Here is a 10377-nt window from a genome sequence, read left to right on the forward strand (position 1 = left end):
GGGGGGGGGATCCCCTAGAGCTAGGTAGAGGAGCAGAGGGGGGAAAAGTATCGTTGATTCTTTACTATTTTTGCTCCTTCGTTCTGTCATTCACAAACTTCCCCTCGCCAACGGAGAATAGTGTGTGTGTGTGTGTGTGTGTGTGTGTGTGTGTGTGTGTGTGTGTGTGTGTGTGTGTGTGTGTGTGTGTGTGTGTGTGTGTGTGTGTGTGTGTGTGTGTGTGTGTGTGTGTGTGTGTGTGTGTGTGTGTGTGTGTGTGTGTGTGTGTGTGTGTGTGTGTGTGTGTGTGTGTGTGTTAAAGCTGAGCCATAGATGGAAGCCCAGAGGGTGTTAGTGTGGTATTGTTAACTCGCTGTACAGATGTGAGGTCACACTTCTTTAGGATAAATACATCGTCTACTGAGATATTACCTGGTCAACTTCTACAAGGACAATAATACCACTGGTAACTCGCCGTGATCGTATAGTGGTTAGTACTCTGCGTTGTGGCCGCAGCAACCCCGGTTCGAATCTGGGTCACGGCATAAGGGCATAATTTCGGGCCGGCAGGTAGCCTAGTGGTTAGAGCGTTGGGCCAATACCTGGATTGAATCCCTGAGCTGACAAGGTAAAAATCTGTCTTTTTGCCTCTGAACAAGGCAATTAACCCACTGTTCCCCGGTAGGCCGTCATCGTAGATAAGAATTAAATACTATAGGTGCCTTCCAGTAGAACAGTAGACTACCATTAAATACTATAGGTACCTTCCAGTAGAACAGTAGACTACCATTAAATACTATAGGTACCTTCCAGTAGAACAGTAGACTACCATTAAATACTATAGGTACCTTCCAGTAGAACAGTAGACTACCATTAAATACTATAGGTACCTTCCAGTAGACTACCATTAAATACTATAGGTGCCTTCCAGTAGAACAGTAGACTACCATTAAATACTATAGGTACCTTCCAGTAGAACAGTAGACTACCATTAAATACTATAGGTACCTTCCAGTAGAACAGTAGACTACCATTAAATACTATAGGTACCTTCCAGTAGAACAGTAGACTACCATTAAATACTATAGGTACCTTCCAGTAGAACAGTAGACTACCATTAAATACTATAGGTACCTTCCAGTAGAACAGTAGACTACCATTAAATACTATAGGTACCTTCCAGTAGAACAGTAGACTACCATTAAATACTATAGGTACCTTCCAGTAGAACAGTAGACTACCATTAAATACTATAGGTGCCTTCCAGTAGAACAGTAGACTACCATTAAATACTATAGGTACCTTCCAGTAGAACAGTAGACTACCATTAAATACTATAGGTACCTTCCAGTAGAACAGTAGACTACCATTAAATACTATAGGTACCTTCCAGTAGAACAGTAGACTACCATTAAATACTATAGGTACCTTCCAGTAGAACAGTAGACTACCATTAAATACTATAGGTACCTTCCAGTAGAACAGTAGACTACCATTAAATACTATAGGTACCTTCCAGTAGAACAGTAGACTACCATTAAATACTATAGGTACCTTCCAGTAGAACAGTAGACTACCATTAAATACTATAGGTACCTTCCAGTAGAACAGTAGACTACCATTAAATACTATAGGTACCTTCCAGTAGAACAGTAGACTACCATTAAATACTATAGGTACCTTCCAGTAGACTACCATTAAATACTATAGGTGCCTTCCAGTAGAACAGTAGACTACCATTAAATACTATAGGTACCTTCCAGTAGACTACCATTAAATACTATAGGTGCCTTCCAGTAGAACAGTAGACTACCATTAAATACTATAGGTACCTTCCAGTAGAACAGTAGACTACCATTAAATACTATAGGTACCTTCCAGTAGAACAGTAGACTACCATTACATACTATAGGTGCCTTCCAGAACAGTAGACTACCATTAAATACTATAGGTGCCTTCCAGTAGACTACCATTAAATACTATAGGTGCCTTCCAGTAGAACAGTAGACTACCATTAAATACTATAGGTACCTTCCAGACTACCATTAAATACTATAGGTGCCTTCCAGTAGAACAGTAGACTACCATTAAATACTATAGGTTCCTTCCAGTAGAACAGTAGACTACCATTAAATACTATAGGTACCTTCCAGTAGAACAGTAGACTACCATTAAATACTATAGGTACCTTCCAGTAGAACAGTAGACTACCATTACATACTATAGGTGCCTTCCAGTAGAACAGTAGACTACCATTAAATACTATAGGTGCCTTCCAGTAGACTACCATTAAATACTATAGGTGCCTTCCAGTAGAACAGTAGACTACCATTAAATACTATAGGTACCTTCCAGTAGACTACCATTAAATACTATAGGTGCCTTCCAGTAGAACAGTAGACTACCATTAAATACTATAGGTGCCTTCCAGTAGAACAGTAGACTACCATTAAATACTATAGGTACCTTCCAGTAGAACAGTAGACTACCATTAAATACTATAGGTACCTTCCAGTAGAACAGTAGACTACCATTAAATACTATAGGTGCCTTCCAGTAGACTACCATTAAATACTATAGGTGCCTTCCAGTAGAACAGTAGACTACCATTATATACTATAGGTACCTTCCAGTAGAACAGTAGACTACCATTAAATACTATAGGTACCTTCCAGTAGAACAGTAGACTACCATTAAATACTATAGGTTCCTTCCAGTAGAACAGTAGACTACCATTAAATACTATAGGTACCTTCCAGTAGAACAGTAGACTACCATTCAATACTATAGGTACCTTCCAGTAGAACAGTAGACTACCATTAAATACTATAGGTACATTCCAGTAGAACAGTAGACTACCATTAAATACTATAGGTACCTTCCAGTAGAACAGTAGACTACCATTAAATACTATAGGTACCTTCCAGTAGAACAGTAGACTACCATTACATACTATAGGTGCCTTCCAGTAGAACAGTAGACTACCCAGTAGAACAGTAGACTACCATTAAATACTATAGGTGCCTTCCAGTAGAACAGTAGACTACCATTAAATACTATAGGTACCTTCCAGTAGAACAGTAGACTACCATTAAATACTATAGGTACCTTCCAGTAGAACAGTAGACTACCATTAAATACTATAGGTACCTTCCAGTAGACTACCATTAAATACTATAGGTACCTTCCAGTAGAACAGTAGACTACCATTAAATACTATAGGTACCTTCCAGTAGAACAGTAGACTACCATTAAATACTATAGGTACCTTCCAGTAGACTACCATTAAATACTATAGGTACCTTCCAGTAGAACAGTAGACTACCATTAAATACTATAGGTACCTTCCAGTAGACTACCATTAAATACTATAGGTACCTTCCAGTAGACTACCATTAAATACTATAGGTGCCTTCCAGTAGACTACCATTAAATACTATAGGTGCCTTCCAGTAGAACAGTAGACTACCATTAAATACTATAGGTACCTTCCAGTAGAACAGTAGACTACCATTACATACTATAGGTACCTTCCAGTAGAACAGTAGACTACCATTAAATACTATAGGTACCTTCCAGTAGACTACCATTAAATACTATAGGTACCTTCCAGTAGACTACCATTAAATACTATAGGTGCCTTCCAGTAGACTACCATTAAATACTATAGGTGCCTTCCAGTAGAACAGTAGACTACCATTAAATACTATAGGTACCTTCCAGTAGAACAGTAGACTACCATTAAGTACGGTACATTCAGAAAGTATTCAGACCTTATGACTTTTACCACATTTTGTTACGTTACAGCCTTATTCTAAAATGGATTAAATTGTGTTTTTCCCTCATCAATCTACACAGAATACACCATAATAACAACATAGATTTAAAAAATATATATTTTTGCAAATGTATTCCAAAAAAAAACTAAAATATCACATTTACATAAGTATTCAGACTCTTTACTCAGTACTTTGTTGAAGCACCTTTGGCAGCGATTACAGCCTCATGTCTTCTTGGGTATGAGTCTACAAGCTTGGCACACCTGTATTTGGGGAGTTTCTCTCTCTCATTCTTCTCTGCAGATCCTCTCAAACTCTGTCAGGTTGGATGGGGAGCGTTGCTGCACAGCTATTTATAGGTCCCTCCAGAGATGTTTGACCGGGTTCAAGTCCGGGCTGTGGCTGGGCCACTCAAGGACATTCAGAGACTTGTCCCGAAGCCACTCCTGCATTGTCTGGGCTGTGTGCTTAGGGTCGTTGTCCTGTTGGAAGGTGAACCTTTGCCCCAGTCTGAGGTCCTGAGCGCTGTGGAGCAGGTTTTCATCAAGGATCGCTCTGTACTTTGCTCTGTTTGTCTTTCCCTCGATCCTGACTAGTCTCCCAGTCCCTGCTGTTGAAAAACATCCCCACAGCATGATGCTGCCACCACCATGCTTCACCGAAGGGATGGTGCCAGGTTTCATCCAGACGTGACGCTTGGCATTCAGGCCAAATAGTTAAATCTTGTTTCTCATTGTCTGAGAGTCTTTAGGTGCCTTTTGGCAAACTCCAAGCAGGCTGTGATGTGCCTTTAACTGAGGAGTGGTTTCCATCTGGCCACTCTACAATAAAGGCCTGATTGGTGGAGTACTGCAGAGATGGTTGTCCTTCTGGTAGGTTCTCCCATCTCCACAGAGGAACTCTGGAGCTCTGTCAGAGTGACCATCAGGTTCTTGGTCACCTCCCTGACCAACGCCCTTCAGTTTGACCGGGCGGCCAGTTCTAAGAAGAGTCTTGGTGATTCCAAACCTCATTTGCTCTGACATGCACTGTCAACTGTGGGACCTTATATAGACAGGTGGGTGCCTTTCCAAATCATGTCCAATCAATTGAATTTACCACAGGTGGACTCCAATCAAGTTGAAAAAACATCTCAAGGATGATCAATGGAAACAGGATCACCTGAACTCATTTTTAAGTCTCATAGCAAAGGGTCTGAATACTTACGTAAATAAGTATAATGATAAATAAATCATTTCAGTTTTTTATTTGTAATAAAATTGCAATCATTTCTAAAAACGTGTTTTCCTTTTGTGTTAGGGTGTATTGTGATGTCATTATAGGGTATTGTGATGTCATTGTGGGGGTATTGTGATGTCATTATAGGGTATTGTGATGTCATTGTGGGGGTATTGTGATGTCATTATGGGGTATTGTGTGTAGATTGAGAAGAGTAAAACATATTGAATCCATTTGAATAAGAATAAGGCTGTAACGTGACAAAATGTGAGAAAAAGTCAATGCGCTGCACTATAGGTACATTCCTGTGGAACAGTAGATTACCATACAATAAGGGACAAAAATGTGTAACAAACAAATCAAACTATTGTTGTACAAGAATCCCTTTCACCTCTCTTTTCAATCGTGTAAAAATAAAAGCCAACCAGTTATTTGAGAGACAAACAGTAGATGGTACCGTACAGAATGGCAAGTCTAAAATAAAATCCATTCAGGAGAATGACTATTAAACAGCACACTTACCAGTGAAACAGTGTTATGACTGAGGTCAGAGTATAGACTGGGTACAGCTGAACATCCAGGGTCCTGTTCTGGTCCAGTCAACTGCTAGTGTTGAGAGCCACCCTGCTGGTCTGATTTCTCTCCCTCTGAGGGTGACTTAACACAGGTCAGTGTGAAACTGTTGACCACAGGGCACAAAGGCTCTCTCCTTCCTCAGCCTGGCAAGCCGGTACAAGTCAAGGCATGTTCCAGCTTGCACGACTCAGTTTCAGCCCAGGCAGCCCCCATCTGAGAGAATCTATTCACACAAGCCACAGGGGAGGGGGGGGCGAGAGGGGAGGAGCGGAGTGGGGGGGGACATGACTCAGGATGCATGGGTTTATACCGTATGGTTATAAAACAACGTGCAGCATATCACAAATATAGATACACACATAAAGAAACTACATCAGTCGAAGGAAACATCCTGAAATAACAACTCTGGAAGGAGCTTCTTAGCTGACGTGTATATTGACATGTATGTTGACATGTATATTGACGTGTATATTGACATGTATATTGACATGTATATTGACATGTATGTTGACATGTATATTGACATGTATATTGACGTGTATATTGACATGTATATTGACATGTATATTGACATGTATGTTGACATGTATATTGACATGTATGTTGACATGTATATTGACATGTATGTTGACATGTATATTGACATGTATATTGACATGTATATTGACATGTATATTGACATGTATATTGACATGTATATTGACATGTATATTGACGTGTATATTGACATGTATATTGACATGTATATTGACGTGTATATTGACATGTATATTGACGTGTATATTGACATGTATATTGACATGTATATTGACATGTATATTGACATGTATATTGATGTGTATATTGACATGTATATTGACGTGTATATTGACATGTATGTTGACGTGTATGTTGACATGTATGTTGACATGTATGTTGACGTGTATGTTGACATGTATATTGACATGTATGTTGACATGTATGTTGACATGTATATTGACATGTATGTTGACATGTATATTGACATGTATATTGACATGTATATTGACGTGTATATTGACATGTATGTTGACGTGTATATTGACATGTATATTGACGTGTATATTGACATGTATGTTGACATGTATGTTGACATGTATATTGACATGTATATTGACATGTATATTGACGTGTATATTGACATGTATGTTGACGTGTATATTGACATGTATATTGACATGTATGTTGACGTGTATATTGACATGTATATTGACGTGTATATTGACATGTATGTTGACATGTATATTGACGTGTATGTTGACATGTATATTGACATGTATGTTGACGTGTATATTGACATGTATATTGACGTGTATATTGACATGTATATTGACGTGTATGTTGACATGTATGTTGACATGTATATTGACATGTATGTTGACGTGTATATTGACATGTATATTGACGTGTATATTGACATGTATATTGACGTGTATATTGACGTGTATATTGACATGTATGTTGACATGTATATTGACATGTATGTTGACATGTATATTGACATGTATATTGACATGTATATTGACATGTATGTTGACATGTATATTGACATGTATGTTGACGTGTATATTGACATGTATATTGACGTGTATATTGACATGTATATTGACGTGTATATTGACGTGTATATTGACATGTATGTTGACGTGTATGTTGACATGTATATTGACGTGTATATTGACATGTATATTGACATGTATGTTGACATGTATATTGACATGTATGTTGACATGTATATTGACATGTATATTGACATGTATATTGACATGTATATTGACATGTATATTGACATGTATGTTGACATGTATATTGACATGTATGTTGACGTGTATATTGACATGTATAATGACGTGTATATTGACATGTATATTGACGTGTATATTGACATGTATGTTGACGTGTATGTTGACATGTATGTTGACATGTATATTGACATGTATATTGACGTGTATATTGACATGTATATTGACGTGTATATTGACGTGTATATTGACATGTATATTGACGTGTATATTGACATGTATATTGACGTGTATATTGACATGTATATTGACGTGTATATTGACATGTATATTGACATGTATGTTGACGTGTATATTGACATGTATGTTGACATGTATGTTGACGTGTATATTGACATGTATGTTGACGTGTATATTGACATGTATATTGACATGTATATTGACATGTATATTGACGTGTATATTGACATGTATATTGTGTTGTACAAATGTATGATGTATCGTTAGATTATAACGTTGATTTACTTCTTCCCATTCGGATAGGTTTCACTTTCATTTCTCCTTGTTCTCTTAGTTTTGCACCATCTAGTGGAATGACTGCAGTGGAGGTCACTCACTGCATAGGATATACAGTACTTTACGGAGCTGCTGGTTCAGCTCTTACGTTTCCAGAAAAACATGCACACACTGTAGGCTATCTTCAACGACCAGTAGCTACAGCAATTATAGATTGTTTGGCAAAAAAATATGGAATAGCGGTAGAATCTATTTAGTGCAAACTGCATGACTATAGGTCACTGTGTAGGAGACACCTACTCTGTAGTCTTCTCTAGGTCACTGTGTAGGAGACATCTACACTGTAGTCTTCTCTAGGTCACTGTGTAGGAGACATCTACTCTGTAGTCTTCTCTAGGTCACTGTGTAGGAGACACCCACTCTGTAGTCTTCTCTAGGTCACTGTGTAGGAGACATCTACTCTGTAGTCTTCTCTAGGTCACTGTGTAGGAGACATCTACTCTGTAGTCTTCTCTAGGTCACTGTGTAGGAGACATCTACTCTGTAGTCTTCTCTATGTCCCTGTATAGGAGACAACCTACTCTGTAGTCTTCTCTAGGTCACTGTATAGGAGACAACCTACTCTGTAGTCTTTTCTAGGTCACTGTGTAGGAGACAACCTACTCTGTAGTCTTTTCTAGGTCACTGTGTAGGAGACACCTACTCTGTAGTCTTTTCTAGGTCACTGTGTAGGAGACAACCTACTCTGTAGTCTTCTCTAGGTCACTGTATAGGAGACAACCTACTCTGTAGTCTTTTCTAGGTCACTGTGTAGGAGACAACCTACTCTGTAGTCTTCTCTAGGTCACTGTATAGGAGACAACCTACTCTGTAGTCTTTTCTAGGTCACTGTGTAGGAGACACCTACTCTGTAGTCTTTTCTAGGTCACTGTGTAGGAGACAACCTACTCTGTAGTCTTCTCTAGGTCACTGTATAGGAGACAACCTACTCTGTAGTCTTTTCTAGGTCACTGTGTAGGAGACAACCTACTCTGTAGTCTTCTCTAGGTCACTGTATAGGAGACAACCTACTCTGTAGTCTTTTCTAGGTCACTGTGTAGGAGACAACCTACTCTGTAGTCATCTCTAGGTCACTGTATAGGAGACAACCTACTCTGTAGTCTTTTCTAGGTCACTGTGTAGGAGACAACCTACTCTGTAGTCTTTTCTAGGTCACTGTATATGAGACACCTACTCTGTAGTCTTCTCTAGGTCACTGTGTAGGAGACAACCTACTCTGTAGTCTTTTCTAGGTCACTGTGTAGGAGACAACCTACTCTGTAGTCTTTTCTAGGTCACTGTATATGAGACACCTACTCTGTAGTCTTCTCTAGGTCACTGTATAGGAGACACCTACTCTGTAGTCTTCTCTAGGTCACTGTGTAGGAGACAACCTATTCTGTAGTTACAAATCTGCAGATGCCGGACTTTAACGACCTTCATAATCTTGTTCAAACCACTAGGGGAGCCTAGTGGTTCGAGCGTTGGGCAAGTAACTTAATGGTCGCTGGATCAAATCCCACGAGCTGACAAGGTAAAAAGGCTACTTACAGTTACCAACGACAGCTGTTCATATGGTTAAAACATGAAATCGTATTTTTCTGAAGTAATAACCAGCTCTGAGGAAGGCCTTGAGGCCGATACGTAGAGCTTATTAAAGAGCAGCGATACTAGCAAGAACAGGGGTTCGGGGTTTCTTATTTTCTCATTTTATTTCTTAGGAGATGTATCGAGAACTGCCTCCAGAGGAAGATGAGAGGCTTCCAAATATTAAACACGATTATAAAGGACGTATGAAATTGATCCTTTCCTGTTAATTAGGAATATTGCAGCCTTGCAACAAAAAAAAAATTGGCTGGACACATCTCTCTCTCTCTCTCTCTCTCTCTCTCTCTCTCTCTCTCTCTCTCTCTCTCTCTTTCTCGCACTGTCTCTGTGTGTGCGTGTCCCAGCACTGCTCTGCAGTGGAGAGAGAGATATAGATTGTGTCAGAGAGGGGGCTCCAGTAACGTACAGTACTGCAAGTACAGTCTCTGACAGGACACACTGTAAACGTTGCTGTAATGGCAGCAGCACCAGCAGCAGAGAGAGACCGGCGGTGCTGCTGCCTGCTATAGTGCAGTTTTGCTGAGCTGGTTTCTCTCTGCTGCTAGATCTGCTGCAGTACAGACAGCAATAGCACTGCTACCTCTGCACTACAGTATAGCACTGTAACACTACAGTATAGCACTGTAACACTACAGTATAGTACTGTAGCACTGCAGTACTGTAGCACTGCAGTACTGAAACACTGTAACACTGTAACACTACAGTATAGCACTGCTACCTCTACACTACAGTATAGTACTGTAACACTGCAGTATAGCACTGCTACCTCTACACTACAGTATAGCACTGTAGCACTGTAACACTGTAACACTGTAACACTACAGTATAGCACTGCTACCTCTGCACTACAGTATAGCACTGCTACCTCTGCACTACAGTATAGCACTGTAACACTGTAACAC

General features: G+C 39.5%; 1 long non-coding RNA gene across 1 annotated transcript in view; it reads right to left on the reverse strand.

The window, feature by feature from the left end:
* The window catches only part of LOC127912389 (uncharacterized), a 24514-nt gene continuing 14137 nt past the window's right edge, over window positions 1–10377 (reverse strand). The window contains exons 2-3 of the long non-coding RNA XR_008082219.1: window positions 5499–5775; window positions 1–20 (exon numbers count right to left, since the gene is read on the reverse strand). This is a non-coding gene — a long non-coding RNA (uncharacterized LOC127912389). The remainder of the gene's footprint in view (window positions 21–5498; window positions 5776–10377) is intronic.

The sequence above is a fragment of the Oncorhynchus keta genome, chromosome 27, assembly GCF_023373465.1.
Source record: "Oncorhynchus keta strain PuntledgeMale-10-30-2019 chromosome 27, Oket_V2, whole genome shotgun sequence".
NCBI lineage: Eukaryota > Metazoa > Chordata > Actinopteri > Salmoniformes > Salmonidae > Oncorhynchus > Oncorhynchus keta.